We start from the raw sequence: 18,151 nt of genomic DNA on the forward strand, positions 1-18,151 counted from the left end.
GCCCACCATGTACCACTTTGCCCCACCACGCAGAAATCTGTCATATTTTGCTTTGAAACCTCCAACATTTAAATAAAATGCCTCTATATTGTCTTTCTGTAAGTTCTAGTGAGAAAGTGGGAAACACTCTCAACATACAGGCTATGCCATTTGCAACAATCCTGGTAAAAAGCAGATAATTTAACTGAGGCAGCAATCCGAACAATCCCAAGGAGTGATACTATTGTCTCATGAACTGCCTATGGCTGAAGAACAAAGAACAACTATGAAGGGTCTGATATAGAATTGACAATACCTTGAAACTTTGAAAGAGAAACCCAAACCTGCAATTCCTTAAAAACTCGACTGACAATCTACATGAGAAGTACAGAAGCTATAACTCAGTATCCTGCGAAAGTCAAGAGAAATAGACTGTTGAATTATGTGCATGCTACACACTAGCGACTGTCAAGGGTTGTGCATGATAATAACGTGAACTGAGGAAGGAATGTCAATGATAATGTCTTTATTAGTAAGCACGGCAAAACAGGCACGCAAACAAGCCAGGCTGAGGAAGAAAACGGTTTGGATGCTTCAGAACACTGATGCTGATGTTTGTTTTAATTTATCATTTCTGTAGTGTAAACAATGACTAAATACAAGATTGAAAGTACACGTATTACAGACAAGTGCAAGCAACACCATAAATAACACTGTATGTAGAATAAAAACAGACCATATTAGCAAGTACCTAATGACAATCTATACCTCAGAGTACACATTTCAAATTATCTTCCACTAAAAACTATAAACATTGATTGGCATCGCCTTCCCATGGACAAACCACCTTAGCATCCCCATTACAGGTGGTCTTCTGGAACTCTCAACAAGAAGTACCACCACCAAAAAGTACAAGAATGGGCTACATCCCCAAAGCAACGACATTTGTCTCTCTTTCAAACAATAACTGCCAAAGACCCACTCCAACAAAGAAATCCACCTCTGCCTACCCTCTACTATACTCAGCACTAGCCAACCTGCCCCTTCTGTAGAACGTACGTCTAAACTTGGAGGACGAGGGGAGTTAGGGCTGCTTGCGGAGCGAAGGTTGGAACTTGGACTCGCCCGCTGCAGAGACCCAGGTGCAGGTTGCTGGATATAAGGTCTCTTGGAGGATATGCCCCACTAATAATGCATGATCCCATCCAGGACCCTTCAGGTGGTTCATTCTCATATAGGCTAACATTCTAGAAAAGGAAAGTGGGAGATTTAAAAAAAGAATCGGGTGATGTACTTTCCACATTGACATATTGAAGTAGCATTCATTTTAGTCGACAGCCAGCTAAAATAACCCTTTTTTGGCTTCAAAAATTGTGATTCTCTTGCCTGAATTTTGTCTGCTGGCACGTGCGCATCTTGGATATAGCAAGCTGAGGGGAAAAGGACTAACAGAGGCAGGGGTGAGGCAGTGACAAAAGACATGAGAGTGCCAGGTCAATGTATTGCTTGGTGTCTGTTTTCTATGGACCTGGGGTTAGCGAGTAACATATCTAAAGGATACTGTAGGGAGTTGGAGACATACGAACAAACCATCTCTCACTGCAGGGAGCATTATTAGCAAAGTGTTAGCTGTTTCTGTAAAGCATTTGCAGTCAAGGGGCTGCTTCAATGAACCAATAAAAACATAAGGGGAACCATAACCCGAGATCTGAGTTTGTGAAACTGCACTCCCACAGCTTGCTTCTCATGATGTTTCATGCATAAGTGCATTTGACATAGGTCATCACTGATAATAACCTGTTGAATTGCACAATTCAACAGATTATTACCAGGGATGGTCTTCTTAAAGAAAACTTTGCATTCATTTGGGATTTTTTTTGTTGCAAAGAATGCATTATGTCGTTGCTACAGACTTTCCAATGATGAAGTGCTGTTATTGCTTGGGTTAGTGCACCGCCTATTTTTCGAGCTTTTTCTAGAACCATTCTAGTCTGTAGCTTGGGTGGCCAGCGCTGGTTGGTTAGAGCAATAAAAAAAATGAATAAGCAATTGATCAGTAGCCTTTGAGTCTGACACATACACGTTAAATGAAATCAAGGATCATCATCTTTTCCATGAGTCGGCATGAATGTGGCTGTCCTGCAGACCATGCGCAACATTACGTGAGGACAGACAGACCTGCCCATTCCGTCAGTGAGCTGGCCCTCATCAAAAACGTGGTGAACCTAGCTGCTCGCATACCCACAGCAATCAGTGCCTTTACCATCCATTTGCTACTATCCCGCAGACCATGCGCAACATTACGTGAGGACAGACAGACGTCACCTGACCTCTGCTCTGATCCATGTGTATGTTTAGAAGCGCAGGGAAATGTAAAAAACGTTTAGCAAACATACGTGATATCATCAGAGTTACAGCTGTTCACTTAACCTCTATTACCACATAACACCCATAATTCTTTCCTTATATATCAAGCCTGCATAAAAAAGTGCCTGCTTAACAAACTGTTCTACAGTTATAAATATGGAGAGGTTGAAGTCTGGACAAAGAAACAGATCAGTATAAACACAAAGACAATAGCAAATGAAAACATATTATCTTCTGTATCCCGCTATTATTTATAGCTTTAATTTAATTCTACATAAATGAATTAAAGTGTTCATTGCAGCTCTGTGAACATAATTGCTTTCAGACGTTTTCTTGTTTCTACAAGAGAGTGAATGAGATTTTCCAGAAAGATTAGTTTTGATGTTCTTTTTGTTGGTATGGTGCAATCATTCATGGGGTGGGGAGAACATTACAGAGGTGGTGTCCTTTATCTTTAAACTAAGTATTTCCATGTGTGCTTTGACATGTCCAAGCATTGTTGAGTAGACCTTTGTATGGATGCTCAAAGAGTCCATTTATGTGATGCCTGTTTTGTTTCTGAGAAACTTTGACATCCTCCCAAGGAGGTTTTAGTGAGTGAAGTGGAGTGCTCTGAATGTGACACTGGTGTAACAGACAGCTAAAACAGGCCCTGCCGTTTTATTCTTCAGCCTTACTGCTGCTACTTCTTCTGAATTTGAATGCCTGTGGTATCAAATATAAGGACACAGTTGAACCATGCTGCATCTAATTTTATTTCTCCCAGGTACTATGGTGAGCCAATCTTTGATATATTATTTGTGTAGACCCCACTTTATCTACCAAATCTGAGTAACAAGCAAAACATTAGCTTTTAAACTATTACAGACCAAACGTATAAATAACCTGTGATCACATTAGTTGATCGGTAGGATATGCCAGAGTTTTGAGGGCCACCTTTCTAAAGTGAAGACGTACATTTAGAGCTAGGTGGAGTTCCTGATATTCTTTATCAAGTGATTTTTGAGTTATTGAGTTATAAGTTAAGTCCCTTTGACATTGTAATGATTACTGTAGGACGGGACTATAAGCTATATTTCATTATCGCTGTCGGTTATGCTGAATGCTGTGCCAAGCACGATTCGTTAGAAGAGTTGATAGTTCCCATGCTGCCTCATGCTGAAATACATACTTGGATGACACAGCCTCTGACCTGCCCATTCTGTCAGTGAGCTGGCCCTCATCATAAACGTGGTGAACCTAGCTTGTCTCGCATACCAGCATTCAGTGCCTTTACCATCGTGAGATCGCCCCCCAGGCACAGGGCCACAGCCGGCCTGTCAATTCAATCTACCTCTCCTCTCGCTGCCCAGTGCCAATTCAGAAGGGGGGGGAGGCTCTCATCAACCTGCAGTGCAGACTATCTAATGCCCCAGTACCAGTGCGCAGAGGCGCTGCCCAGGTGCGCTATGTCATTTACTGACGGGAAGAGCTGCCGGGCAATCATGTAAATGATAAAGAAGGCCCCGCACTGGTGACGGTACGCCGGACGGACTTACTTCAGTTAGTCAGTTACTAGCTAGTCTCTCGCATACCCAGCATTCGGTGAATGCCATTCTTTACCATCGTGAGATCGCCCCCCAGGCACAGTCATGCCACCACAGCCGGCCTGTCAATTCAATCTCTTCCTGCCCAGTGCCAATCAGAAGGGGTGGTGGGGTGGGGGGGAAAGCTCTCATTAACGTGCAGACTATTCTAATGTCAGTTACAGTACGCAGAGCAGGCGCAGCCCACCAGGCTGCCAGGTGCGCTATGTTATTTACTGACGGGAAGCGCTGCCGGGCAATCATTTAAATGATAAAGAAGGCCCGGCCCGCACTGGTGACGGGACGCCGGAAGGACTTACTTCAGTAGTCTACTAGTACTTTCAACTTCAGTTGTTCAGAACTTCAGAGTCAGACAGTCCTCTCTGACTCTGAGCGTGGGTGGGCCTGGCTTTGTTTGTCTTCTCTGGACTCTTCTTCTTCATTATGGCCCTATGTGCGCCCCTGATGCCACACGTGACGCACGCCACACCTTGCATTTGCGTGTTTGTGCCACGGCACCTGGCGATTGCGCATGTGCTGCAGTGCCAAATGTAATGGGCATTGGTCACTCACCAGCAGCCAGCCCTGCCCCCGCCGCCCATCCCCCACGCGCATACGCGCGCGGCGGAAATTATTAGATAGAAAGTGAAAGTCGTCACAGTGTAACTGGACAAGTATGTGCGCGCCGCGCGCATTCATCCCGGCCCGCCGCCATTTCATTGATCCTCAAAAGAATGAAAAAAAAATAAACTGCTCACGGGCGGCCCCAGCACCATTTTAATGATGATTGCATCAAAGTGAGAGTGCCCGCCGGCGCGGGGGTGCCCGTGGCCGTGCCCCTTCTGAATTTGTAATGTGTGTTTACTGACTGTATAATTCCTGGTATAACATTTATTTCCTGCGATCACTTACTGACTCAGCAGAGCGGAAGCCGCCTCGGGGCACATCAGCCATGCCACACACACAACAACTGCCAGCCTCAGTGACAGTCTCACACGGGTGGTCACAGGCCCCGCAGCCGGCGCCGGGCCCCCCCACCATGTCGGACTCTTTACTCTCGGGGCCCCCGGCCCACAATTACAACGAAGACTGACTGACAACTCCCAGGGGGGCCCCGGCCGGGGCCCCCGCCCGCCCCGCACCATTTCAAGACTTGCAGGGGCCCCGGCCGGGGCCCCCGCACCATTTCAAACTCACAGGGGCCCCGGCCGGGGCCCGAGCTGCACACCATTTGTCACAGCAGCGGCAGATCTTACTTGAGGGCCCGGGGCCCCCAGGAGTGCGGGGCCCCCCGCACCGCGGGGGCTGCGGGGGCTTGTGTTACGCCCCTGACAGGGCAGGATGGATCTCCACATAAATATGCACCAAAACTCAGGAGAGCTGAAGTGACGCTGAAACAAGACGTCACACACGAAGAAGAGGAGGCTTCGAAGGAACAGCAAACATGAGGTGAGAATGCACACGCTGTGAGCGTGCACGCAGTATGAGGCTCGAGAATGATTGAATATGGCAGGCGAGTGAAACTGCCATTGCGCTAAGGCACAGTGAAAAGAGTAGGAAAGTAAAAATAAAAATGTCCCCCTCCCCGGATATTATGATAACACAGTCCTGTTCTTAAGAAACATATGTCAGCTCACGGGGGTATAACTGCGCACACAATAAATGACTGTGAGGTAAATTAACCAACCCGGTTGGCAGAATATGGCAAGGAAGCAGCAGAAAAAACAAGTTAGGTACAGATGCACTGTTGGAGGAAACGATCAATGACGCAAGGCTTGGCATGCAGGCAGAAATAGAACCAAACGTAGAAAGGCAGACATCCTCCAGATCTTGCTGTACAAGTAGAAACCGGCAGGAACTAAGACAGACACACTACTACCAGGCAGGGTGTAAACGGACTCGCCACAGCGGATGTTGGTGTTAGCAGGCTTGACAAAAGGAAAGGCTTGCTCTCACAGGGGCACAGCACAGGATGATCCAAGGCTTGTTGCAAGAAAAGCTTACCCTCACAGGGACACAGCTACAGACAGACGTTAATAGAATCTCCGAAACTCTTGAACAACTGGCGGACTGCTGTGGGCGACCGGTGGGAGGTCACTGGTGGGGTCACGATGCCAGATGGGGTGCCTTGATAAGAGTTGCAGGAGAATCTTTATTTATTTGAAGTTGTGGTGCCAGATGTAGGTTCTTTCTTAAAATCGTCGCCAAATTGTAATGATCAAATGTCCACAAGTGATCATGAAGTTTAGAGATGGTTTATTCCAGGATAGTTACAGGAATTACAGGATGATAAGAAGATAGGAACAAGGCCATAGGGAGACCCCACCAGGAGCAGACAGCATGCTGCTCAGCCCAGGCAACTTGGGCTATCTAACTCCCAACATTCTATAAAGTGACATCACATGAGGATTGCATTACATGAGTATTCTACAGAGAGGGAAGTCATAACATAGAAGTCCAGATACCACAAAGCGCCCCCAAGAAATGTATTTTTGCACAGTTTTTACCCTTAACGCAGACATAATTCTAGGGTCCCCGCTCAAAGGTACAAACATTCTGGACAAACCGTTGCTGTTAAAACGTAGTCACAGGTTACAGCTCCACCATCATCTCATTTCCTCCCACAATGCAAACCCTGCTGATATTCCAGGGTTCTTGGCTTACAACTCTTGGCAAGAACAGTGTATGTCCCTTTCATACACATAAGCTTCGCAGTACAGAGACGTCTTTTCAAAGCCATGTTTTTCCAGTCCTTATTGATTTTTGTTTTCACCTCCTCCCTTTTGAGGTTCACTTTGGGGTTTGAGTATTTCTTGATAACGTTTCAAATTGTAGTTTGAGAAGATTGTCAACATTGACTTTTTTGTTGTTGCTCAAAGTAGATTACTGCTGGGTATCTATTTTGCACAGTCTCCCAAAATTACTTTTAGGAGCTTCCAAGCTCTACTTTTTTTAAATTATAACGTTGTAACGTTCACCAAGATTGCAAAGTCAACGGTGACAACAACAACTATAAACCACTTTAAAATATGGTGACAAGCTCAGGGGGTGCACTGATTTTAAATATGTTATGTTGTGTATTAAAGGCTGGGGATGGAGGCACACTGGGCATGTCTGGATTTCGCGGGCACTATGTTAAAATCGCAGCATTTTTACAAAAGTGCCGATTTCGCGGCAAACCGTGAAATCGCAAAATCCTGGAGGGTCTGACTAAGTCCATGAAGTGCTGTTTAGATCTGGCCTTCATGGACTTATCCAGTGCGTTTGATACCGTCAATCGTGACAGATTGTGGAGCATAATGGGAGATATGGGGAGGAGGAACCTTAGTTGTTTTGTTGCGTAGGCCTAATTTCAACACTGCAGTCAAAATACGTTATGGTAATGACAGTGAGAGAGCACACTCAATTGTCTAGACGGGGGGGGGGTCCTTCAGGGCTGTATATCGGCCCCCTTCTTATTTCTCATTTTTTGAAATGACCTAGAAGCCCACCTACTACAAAAGAGTTTAGATTGGCAAAAATGTCACAACGTTACTCTACGCATATTACGCTGTCGTTATTGCAAGGACAGCCATGAGCCTCCAGAGATCTCTAGAGGCCTGTGTAGACTTTATGTCGTCTTTAGATTTAGAGGAGAACCATAAAAAGTCTTACTTTATGGTGTGTGGCCCTAAGTCCTCAAAGTCGCAATCTTTTGCTGTCTAGGGTAATCAGATTGAGAAAGTTCAAAATTTCTCTTATCTAGGGCATTGTATTTAATATCCAGTTATCATGGAACCCCCTACCTTAAGGGAACAGCAAATGACTAAAGCCATGGAGGTACTGTTTTGCTTTGCAGAAAAACTGAAACAGAAGCCTTTCAAGGAAATTACCACACTCTATAAAGCTAAATGCCTCTCAATCGCTACCTATAGGGTTAGAGTGTGGGGTGGTAGGAGTTCTGGCAAGCTCCAATTAGTGGAGAATACATGCATCAGAAAGCTCCTGATGGTCCCCAAGAGTGCATCTATCTCGTTCTGTGATACAGAACTGGGTCTAGAGTACATAGAGGATCGCATCGACCTTGCTCCCTTGCTATTATGGGTGAAAATCGGGCACACACCGGAGTTAGAATTTTCAAGATCCATTATTATGGACTGTCTCTCTGTGTCCAATGCGGAGAGGATTCCGTGGTTTGGCTACCTAAAATGAGCATTTAGTGAATTGGATCTAATAGAGTTTTTTAATGATTCTTCTAAAATGCCATCTCCAGCAAATTCCTAAATTAAATCCTTGTAATAATCAAGCATTAGTGCACACCATTAACAGCTATTGATCCAGCAAGGCTCCTTGAGTATGGGCAATGCCAGTCCCCTTGCAAAGCAGATGCAATTTTATCTATCTTTTCCTCTGGAGTCACAAAATAGATTTTACTTAGCGAGATTTTGTTTGGGCAAGGTGCACTTTCTTGTAGCTTTCCCCAACCAAGGCGGATGGTGTGATAACCTCCCGCCCTGTCCTTGTGACAGTCCTGCAAAACAGTCCAATTTGCACTTTGTACTGTTTTGTGCATTGTAGAAAAATGTGAGATCTAAATGTATGCCTCCAATACTGATGCCTTGTTACCCTTTCTCTCACAGAGAAGGTTTCTGTTTTACATTCTCTTGACCCTTCTGATATCTGTGTTGCTGTTCTGAATTTTATGAAAGGTGCGCTCAAAATACATAGATGATATGGATAAATGAGTCTATTAAAATGTAGTGTATGTAGTGAGAATGATGATTTCTTTAAAGTTTACACATGCACTTTGTTTAAACCGCAGGATTGGAGTGACATTTTTCTGGTCTCATAACAGTATTGATGTGAAATGACTGAGGGAACAGATTTAATGTGTGCCGTTATTTTTATTTATAACCAACCTGCCTCCACCTTTTGTCTTTTCCATTCGACTTAGCCACATGTTAATACATTTGTATATTATAATTAAATTATGCACTTTACCTCTTGTTTTATCCCACTGTATGAATTTTTACTTGTGTGCTTTTATGATTTGCTTGTCAAATCAAATACAGTTTCATGACTTGACTTAGCCTCCTGAGGTCTTTGAAGGTGACTGCTGAGTACTGCTAGAACATTTCTTTAGAAATTAAGGGGTGTTTGTGTGAGGCAAAACTCAAAGATAGAACAAGCATGATATTCAGTGGTATATACCCCCACTCACCCATCATTAATTATAAAATGTGCCCAAACCTACCGACAGCAATGAAGGATCTGTACCTCATAAAGTGAAGGCACAGCAGGTGTAGAATCCGGACAAACACTTTTTGTTTTCCAAATACCATTACAAATTGTAGAGTTGGTTTTTTTGGTACAGGATTCAGATTATAAGTTGTACTTATCTGCCCCCTTGGGGTGTGCTACAAAACCAGTGATGAAAGCCAATGGCCGCCGTAGGGAAAAAAAGAGGCAGCAAGCTAGCTGGGAAGGGAGCAGCCTGGTACCCATGGGCTCCGAGTACTGACCGCCAGTGGCATAACGAAACTTGAGGGGGCCCCCCTGCAAAGCACATGGAGGGGGCCCCCCTGCGGCGCAGCCCACCATGCCTCCCCCCGGCGGCGCGGCCCACCATGTACCACTTTGCCCCACCACGCAGAAATCTGTCATATTTTGCTTTGAAACCTCCAACATTTAAATAAAATGCCTCTATATTGTCTTTCTGTAAGTTCTAGTGAGAAAGTGGGAAACACTCTCAACATACAGGCTATGCCATTTGCAACAATCCTGGTAAAAAGCAGATAATTTAACTGAGGCAGCAATCCGAACAATCCCAAGGAGTGATACTATTGTCTCATGAACTGCCTATGGCTGAAGAACAAAGAACAACTATGAAGGGTCTGATATAGAATTGACAATACCTTGAAACTTTGAAAGCGAAACCCAAACCTGCAATTCCTTAAAAACTCGACTGACAATCTACATGAGAAGTACAGAAGCTATAACTCAGTATCCTGCGAAAGTCAAGAGAAATAGACTGTTGAATTATGTGCACGCTACACACTAGCGACTGTCAAGGGTTGTGCATGATAATAACGTGAACTGAGGAAGGAATGTCAATGATAATGTCTTTATTAGTAAGCACGGCAAAACAGGCACGCAAACAAGCCAGGCTGAGGAAGAAAACGGTTTGGATGCTTCAGAACACTGATGCTGATGTTTGTTTTAATTTATCATTTCTGTAGTGTAAACAATGACTAAATACAAGATTGAAAGTACACGTATTACAGACAAGTGCAAGCAACACCATAAATAACACTGTATGTAGAATAAAAACAGACCATATTAGCAAGTACCTAATGACAATCTATACCTCAGAGTACACATTTCAAATTATCTTCCACTAAAAACTATAAACATTGATTGGCATCGCCTTCCCATGGACAAACCACCTTAGCATCCCCATTACAGGTGGTCTTCTGGAACTCTCAACAAGAAGTACCACCACCAAAAAGTACAAGAATGGGCTACATCCCCAAAGCAACGACATTTGTCTCTCTTTCAAACAATAACTGCCAAAGACCCACTCCAACAAAGAAATCCACCTCTGCCTACCCTCTACTATACTCAGCACTAGCCAACCTGCCCCTTCTGTAGAACGTACGTCTAAACTTGGAGGACGAGGGGAGTTAGGGCTGCTTGCGGAGCGAAGGTTGGAACTTGGACTCGCCCGCTGCAGAGACCCAGGTGCAGGTTGCTGGATATAAGGTCTCTTGGAGGATATGCCCCACTAATAATGCATGATCCCATCCAGGACCCTTCAGGTGGTTCATTCTCATATAGGCTAACATTCTAGAAAAGGAAAGTGGGAGATTTAAAAAAAGAATCGGGTGATGTACTTTCCACATTGACATATTGAAGTAGCATTCATTTTAGTCGACAGACAGCTAAAATAACCCTTTTTTGGCTTCAAAAATTGTGATTCTCTTGCCTGAATTTTGTCTGCTGGCACGTGCGCATCTTGGATATAGCAAGCTGAGGGAAAAAGGACTAACAGAGGCAGGGGTGAGGCAGTGACAAAAGACATGAGAGTGCCAGGTCAATGTATTGCTTGGTGTCTGTTTTCTATGGACCTGGGGTTAGCGAGTAACATATCTAAAGGATACTGTAGGGAGTTGGAGACATACGAACAAACCATCTCTCACTGCAGGGAGCATTATTAGCAAAGTGTTAGCTGTTTCTGTAAAGCATTTGCAGTCAAGGGGCTGCTTCAATGAACCAATAAAAACATAAGGGGAACCATAACCCGAGATCTGAGTTTGTGAAACTGCACTCCCACAGCTTGCTTCTCATGATGTTTCATGCATAAGTGCATTTGACATAGGTCATCACTGATAATAACCTGTTGAATTGCACAATTCAACAGATTATTACCAGGGATGGTCTTCTTAAAGAAAACTTTGCATTCATTTGGGATTTTTTTTGTTGCAAAGAATGCATTATGTCGTTGCTACAGACTTTCCAATGATGAAGTGCTGTTATTGCTTGGGTTAGTGCGCCGCCTATTTTTCGAGCTTTTTCTAGAACCATTCTAGTCTGTAGCTTGGGTGGCCAGCGCTGGTTGGTTAGAGCAATAAAAAAAATGAATAAGCAATTGATCAGTAGCCTTTGAGTCTGACACATACACGTTAAATGAAATCAAGGATCATCATCTTTTCCATGAGTCGGCATGAATGTGGCTGTCCTGCAGGCCATGCGCAACATTACGTGAGGACAGACAGACCTGCCCATTCCGTCAGTGAGCTGGCCCTCATCAAAAACGTGGTGAACCTAGCTGCTCGCATACCCACAGCAATCAGTGCCTTTACCATCCATTTGCTACTATCCCGCAGACCATGCGCAACATTACGTGAGGACAGACAGACGTCACCTGACCTCTGCTCTGATCCATGTGTATGTTTAGAAGCGCAGGGAAATGTAAAAAACGTTTAGCAAACATACGTGATATCATCAGAGTTACAGCTGTTCACTTAACCTCTATTACCACATAACACCCATAATTCTTTCCTTATATATCAAGCCTGCATAAAAAAGTGCCTGCTTAACAAACTGTTCTACAGTTATAAATATGGAGAGGTTGAAGTCTGGACAAAGAAACAGATCAGTATAAACACAAAGACAATAGCAAATGAAAACATATTATCTTCTGTATCCCGCTATTATTTATAGCTTTAATTTAATTCTACATAAATGAATTAAAGTGTTCATTGCAGCTCTGTGAACCTAATTGCTTTCAGACGTTTTCTTGTTTCTACAAGAGAGTGAATGAGATTTTCCAGAAAGATTAGTTTTGATGTTCTTTTTGTTGGTATGGTGCAATCATTCATGGGGTGGGGAGAACATTACAGAGGTGGTGTCCTTTATCTTTAAACTAAGTATTTCCATGTGTGCTTTGACATGTCCAAGCATTGTTGAGTAGACCTTTGTATGGATGCTCAAAGAGTCCATTTATGTGATGCCTGTTTTGTTTCTGAGAAACTTTGACATCCTCCCAAGGAGGTTTTAGTGAGTGAAGTGGAGTGCTCTGAATGTGACACTGGTGTAACAGACAGCTAAAACAGGCCCTGCCGTTTTATTCTTCAGCCTTACTGCTGCTACTTCTTCTGAATTTGAATGCCTGTGGTATCAAATATAAGGACACAGTTGAACCATGCTGCATCTAATTTTATTTCTCCCGGGTACTATGGTGAGCCAATCTTTGATATATTATTTGTGTAGACCCCACTTTATCTACCAAATCTGAGTAACAAGCAAAACATTAGCTTTTAAACTATTACAGACCAAACGTATAAATAACCTGTGATCACATTAGTTGATCGGTAGGATATGCCAGAGTTTTGAGGGCCACCTTTCTAAAGTGAAGACGTACATTTAGAGCTAGGTGGAGTTCCTGATATTCTTTATCAAGTGATTTTTGAGTTATTGAGTTATAAGTTTAGTCCCTTTGACATTGTAATGATTACTGTAGGACGGGACTATAAGCTATATTTCATTATGGCTGTCGGTTATGCTGAATGCTGTGCCAAGCACGATTCGTTAGAAGAGTTGATAGTTCCCATGCTGCCTCATGCTGAAATACATACTTGGATGACACAGCCTCTGACCTGCCCATTCTGTCAGTGAGCTGGCCCTCATCATAAACGTGGTGAACCTAGCTTGTCTCGCATGCCAGTATTCAGTGCCTTTACCATCGTGAGATCGCCCCCCAGGCACAGGGCCACAGCCGGCCTGTCAATTCAATCTACCTCTCCTCTCGCTGCCCAGTGCCAATTCAGAAGGGGGGGGAGGCTCTCAACAACCTGCAGTGCAGACTATCTAATGCCCCAGTACCAGTGCGCAGAGGCGCTGCCCAGGTGCGCTATGTCATTTACTGACGGGAAGAGCTGCCGGGCAATCATGTAAATGATAAAGAAGGCCCCGCACTGGTGACGGTACGCCGGACGGACTTACTTCAGTTAGTCAGTTACTAGCTAGTCTCTCGCATACCCAGCATTCGGTGAATGCCATTCTTTACCATCGTGAGATCGCCCCCCAGGCACAGTCATGCCACCACAGCCGGCCTGTCAATTCAATCTCTTCCTGCCCAGTGCCAATCAGAAAGGGGTGGTGGGGTGGGGGGGAAAGCTCTCATTAACGTGCAGACTATTCTAATGTCAGTTACAGTACGCAGAGCAGGCGCTGCCCACCAGGCTGCCAGGTGCGCTATGTTATTTACTGACGGGAAGCGCTGCCGGGCAATCATTTAAATGATAAAGAAGGCCCGGCCCGCACTGGTGACGGGACGCCGGAAGGACTTACTTCAGTAGTCTACTAGTACTTTCAACTTCAGTTGTTCAGAACTTCAGAGTCAGACAGTCCTCTCTGACTCTGAGCGTGGGTGGGCCTGGCTTTGTTTGTCTTCTCTGGACTCTTCTTCTTCATTATGGCCCTATGTGCGCCCCTGATGCCACACGTGACGCACGCCACACCTTGCATTTGCGTGTTTGTGCCACGGCACCTGGCGATTGCGCATGTGCTGCAGTGCCAAATGTAATGGGCATTGGTCACTCACCAGCAGCCAGCCCTGCCCCCGCCGCCCATCCCCCACGCGCATACGCGCGCGGCGGAAATTATTAGATAGAAAGTGAAAGTCGTCACAGTGTAACTGGACAAGTATGTGCGCGCCGCGCGCATTCATCCCGGCCCGCCGCCATTTCATTGATCCTCGAAAGAATGAAAAAAAAATAAACTGCTCACGGGCGGCCCCAGCACCATTTTAATGATGATTGCATCAAAGTGAGAGTGCCCGCCGGCGCAGGGGTGCCCGTGGCCGTGCCCCTTCTGAATTTGTAATGTGGGTTTACTGACTGTATAATTCCTGGTATAACATTTATTTCCTGCGATCACTTACTGACTCAGCAGAGCGGAAGCCGCCCCGGGGCACATCAGCCATGCCACACACACAACAACTGCCAGCCTCAGTGACAGTCTCACACGGGTGGTCACAGGCCCCGCAGCCGGCGCCGGGCCCCCCCACCATGTCAGACTCTTTACTCTCGGGGCCCCCGGCCCACAATTACAACGAAGACTGACTGACAACTCCCAGGGGGGCCCCGGCCGGGGCCCCCTCCCGCCCCGCACCATTTCAAGACTTGCAGGGGCCCCGGCCGGGGCCCCGCACCATTTCAAACTCACAGGGGCCCCGGCCGGGGCCCGAGCTGCACACCATTTGTCACAGCAGCGGCAGATCTTACTTGAGGGCCCGGGGCCCCCAGGAGTGCGGGGCCCCCCGCACCGCGGGGGCTGCGAGGGCTTGTGTTACGCCCCTGCTGACCGCATGTGGGGACCACAATGCTGCAGCAGGTGGCTGGCTAGAGAAAATGGCAGGCGTGAAGCTTCAACACCAGGGCCTGCAGCAGCACTATCCTCATGAGGTGAGTCCACCTGACGTGGTCGAAGCAGATAGGGAGCATAGAACTGTGACTGCAGCTAAACCTGGGACAGCAACAGGCGGCAGAGGGAACCCTAGCTGGAACGAGGGAGGTCAGAAGTAATTCCATCTCATGTATAATTCCTGGTATAACATTTATTTCCTGCGATCACTTACTGACTCAGCAGAGCGGAAGCCGCCCCGGGGCACATCAGCCATGCCACACACACAACAACTGCCAGCCTCAGTGACAGTCTCACACGGGTGGTCACAGGCCCCGCAGCCGGCGCCGGGCCCCCCCACCATGTCGGACTCTTTACTCTCGGGGCCCCCGGCCCACAATTACAACGAAGACTGACTGACAACTCCCAGGGGGGCCCCGGCCGGGGCCCCCGCCCGCCCCGCACCATTTCAAGACTTGCAGGGGCCCCGGCCGGGGCCACCGCACCATTTCAAACTCACAGGGGCCCCGGCCGGGGCCCGAGCTGCACACCATTTGTCACAGCAGCGGCAGATCTTACTTGAGGGCCCGGGGCCCCCAGGAGTGCGGGGCCCCCCGCACCGCGGGGGCTGCGGGGGCTTGTGTTACGCCCCTGCTGACCGCATGTGGGGACCACAATGCTGCAGCAGGTGGCTGGCTAGAGAAAATGGCAGGCGTGAAGCTTCAACACCAGGGCCTGCAGCAGCACTATCCTCATGAGGTGAGTCCACCTGACGTGGTCGAAGCAGATAGGGAGCATAGAACTGTGACTGCAGCTAGACCTGGGACAGCAACAGGCGGCAGAGGGAACCCTAGCTGGAACGAGGGAGGTCAGAAGTAATTCCATCTCAGCAGAATCAGTCCAAAACAGAAGTCCCAGTGAAGCAGCCCAAGGTTGGATTGACAGCGCCAAGGCTGGCTCACTGGCATCTGGACTCTCTAAAGTGAAAGTTATGGGAAAACAGACAATAAAACAGGCAGAAGGTTTAAATGTGGATGTTGATCCAGATCTGTGGGCAAGAGTTCATGAAACACGCATGCAATTAGACTTAGTTAATTGAACCATTGCTGGCTTTTGAAAAAGATCAAAAATAGAAGCTAAGGGTTTATTCGCTGCTCTGCCTTCAGTGCTTCAAACAGTAATGGTCAAATATATGCCTTCAGTCACAAGGAATGATGCATTCACTGGGCAGAAAACCACCAGGTCACAAATATTGACAGAAAATGTTTGACGTGAAGACATGGGCCAAGCTAACGGTTTTCAGTTCAGATGTGAATTAAGCCAGGCAGGGCTGAAAAAGTGGCTTCTAGTAGACTACCTTTTATTTGTGCTAGCTGATGTATGGCATTGCCTGCATGAAGCCCAGACCATGTCCCCCAGACAGCCTTGCTGCCTAGCGACAGCTAAACTGGAGTCAGAATCCCACAGCGTGGGACTTTCCGGGGCATTCACCCTGGCGAAGATTGGGCCCGTTTTAGCTCATCATAGCCTGGAGTAGGCCTGGACACCCTTGTCAATTTTTCAAGAGAGATATTTTTACTTGCTTCATTCTCTCTTGTCAGTCTCCATTGCCCTTGCAATGCTTACATTTACCACCGCCCTGGCAACTTTACTTTCCTATCCCTCTTGAACTCTTCAGGGGTACTTTTCAACAGATGGGGCGAACAACATTCTAGTTTAAAACCAGCACTGAAGTGATCTAGTGACAAACTCTCCCACCTAGCATCAACAGAAGGCTCTGCTCTTGCTGTCTGGTAGGGATTTGCTTGTATGTGCAAGCCAAGGTGCACTTAGAGGACTGTATTAATCACTCTTAACTAGTAGTTGAAAATTCTATCCCTTGATGCCCAAAGCATTCTATAGTTTTTTGTTTTTCTAAAGATCTTTTGTGGGATCCTAGTGATAGGGTCAGGTTGCAAAGTACTGAGGAAGTCATAGCCCTTCTCCTCCTAAAGATCATCTCTTGGAATGTGGCTGGATAGGGCTCCAAAGTGGAAGATCCTAACTGTGGTACTTTTATTGACATACTCTCGACATTTGCCTCTTTCAAAAGAACTGGCAACTGGGCCCCGTTTTTTTGGTCAGGATGCTCCTCATACTCTAAAGCAGCTGTACATCCAGGAAAGAGGAGAACATCTGGGGGCTTAACGTTTTGAATAAAGACATCTCAGTATTGTAACATCAAAGAAGTGAAGATTGATCCTAATGACATCATGGGTATTAGCATACAATTACCCCGCGGTCGAAGGTTTAGGGTTCTTAATGTCTACAATAGAGCCTTTGACCGTAATTGAGAAACAGCCACATTCCCACTGCTTGCAAGTTATTTGAGCTGAAATTTCTGTGAAAGGTCTCCTATTGATAAGAGGTGATTTCAGTTCCACATTTGAACTGTTGGCTTTTCTCCCTAACTACTTAAAAGGTGACATTGACATCAAATGGGGCAAACCATCCCTGGACCTCCCTTTTATCAAGTGGTCAGTAAGAGCAGCCCAACTTACTACATTTACACCAAGCTGGGATCTCCAGGCCTGTAATGGTAGAACTCCGCTAGATAGAGCAGGTCTCCACACATTCAAACGCACTGGTTCTTCCAGTCGTATAGATAACCAGCATTGGCAAAGCAAGTGAGTCTGGGTTTAATGTGCTAACATATTCAGCCTAAGTGCATTATAGCCTGCAAATGTAAGAAACAAAAGGTTGTGGTGATTAAAGGCACCCGTTTTAGGTTTTGCCTGCACAGCGCTTGCGCTGCGCTTGAGAAATCTTTTGTTTTTAATATCAACTTAACAAGGACTTACATTCCACCTCCTCTCTTTCCTGGCTTCTTATTGGTTCATGTGCATGTCACTTACCTTTCCTCCATTTTTGTTGGCTGTAGCATATTTGCCTGCTTTTACTAATGCTTGTTCCTCATCTGCTTCTCTTATCAGTTTCCCGCCACCAAAATACTGTTAACATCTGCTTTAGTGGAACTATATTTTCATTAAGTTTTTCCTTTTACTCTTGCAGTATATTTATTTAACAATTTATCACCCGGAGAGATTAAGTGATTTTCAAAGAATCACAGGATGCTGCCCGGCACCACCGATACTCGAACGGGTATCCTCAGCTCTTGAGTCAATAGCTCTGGAAGCTGTACCACATCCTTTCCACTCCCGTGTTAGCTGCCAGGGAGCTCTTTCCTTCTCCCGCACGATGATTGATGAAAACCACTCTTTATTTACTACATATGCGAAACCGATGCATTACCAATGCTTGTTTTTGCTATGTCAACTAAAGTTCGGAAAGTAAGGCAGCCTTCATTTTAAACCTAC

At 45.9% G+C, this 18,151-nt stretch overlaps 1 protein-coding gene across 1 annotated transcript in view; it reads left to right on the forward strand.

The window, feature by feature from the left end:
* The window catches only part of LOC147697160 (ATP-binding cassette sub-family C member 5-like), a 2,119,944-nt gene that overhangs the window by 1,211,182 nt on the left and 890,611 nt on the right, over positions 1-18,151 (forward strand). The window lies entirely within an intron of this gene.

Source organism: Lissotriton vulgaris, chromosome 8 (genome assembly GCF_964263255.1).
Source record: "Lissotriton vulgaris chromosome 8, aLisVul1.2, whole genome shotgun sequence".
In the NCBI taxonomy this organism is placed as follows: Eukaryota; Metazoa; Chordata; class Amphibia; order Caudata; family Salamandridae; genus Lissotriton; species Lissotriton vulgaris.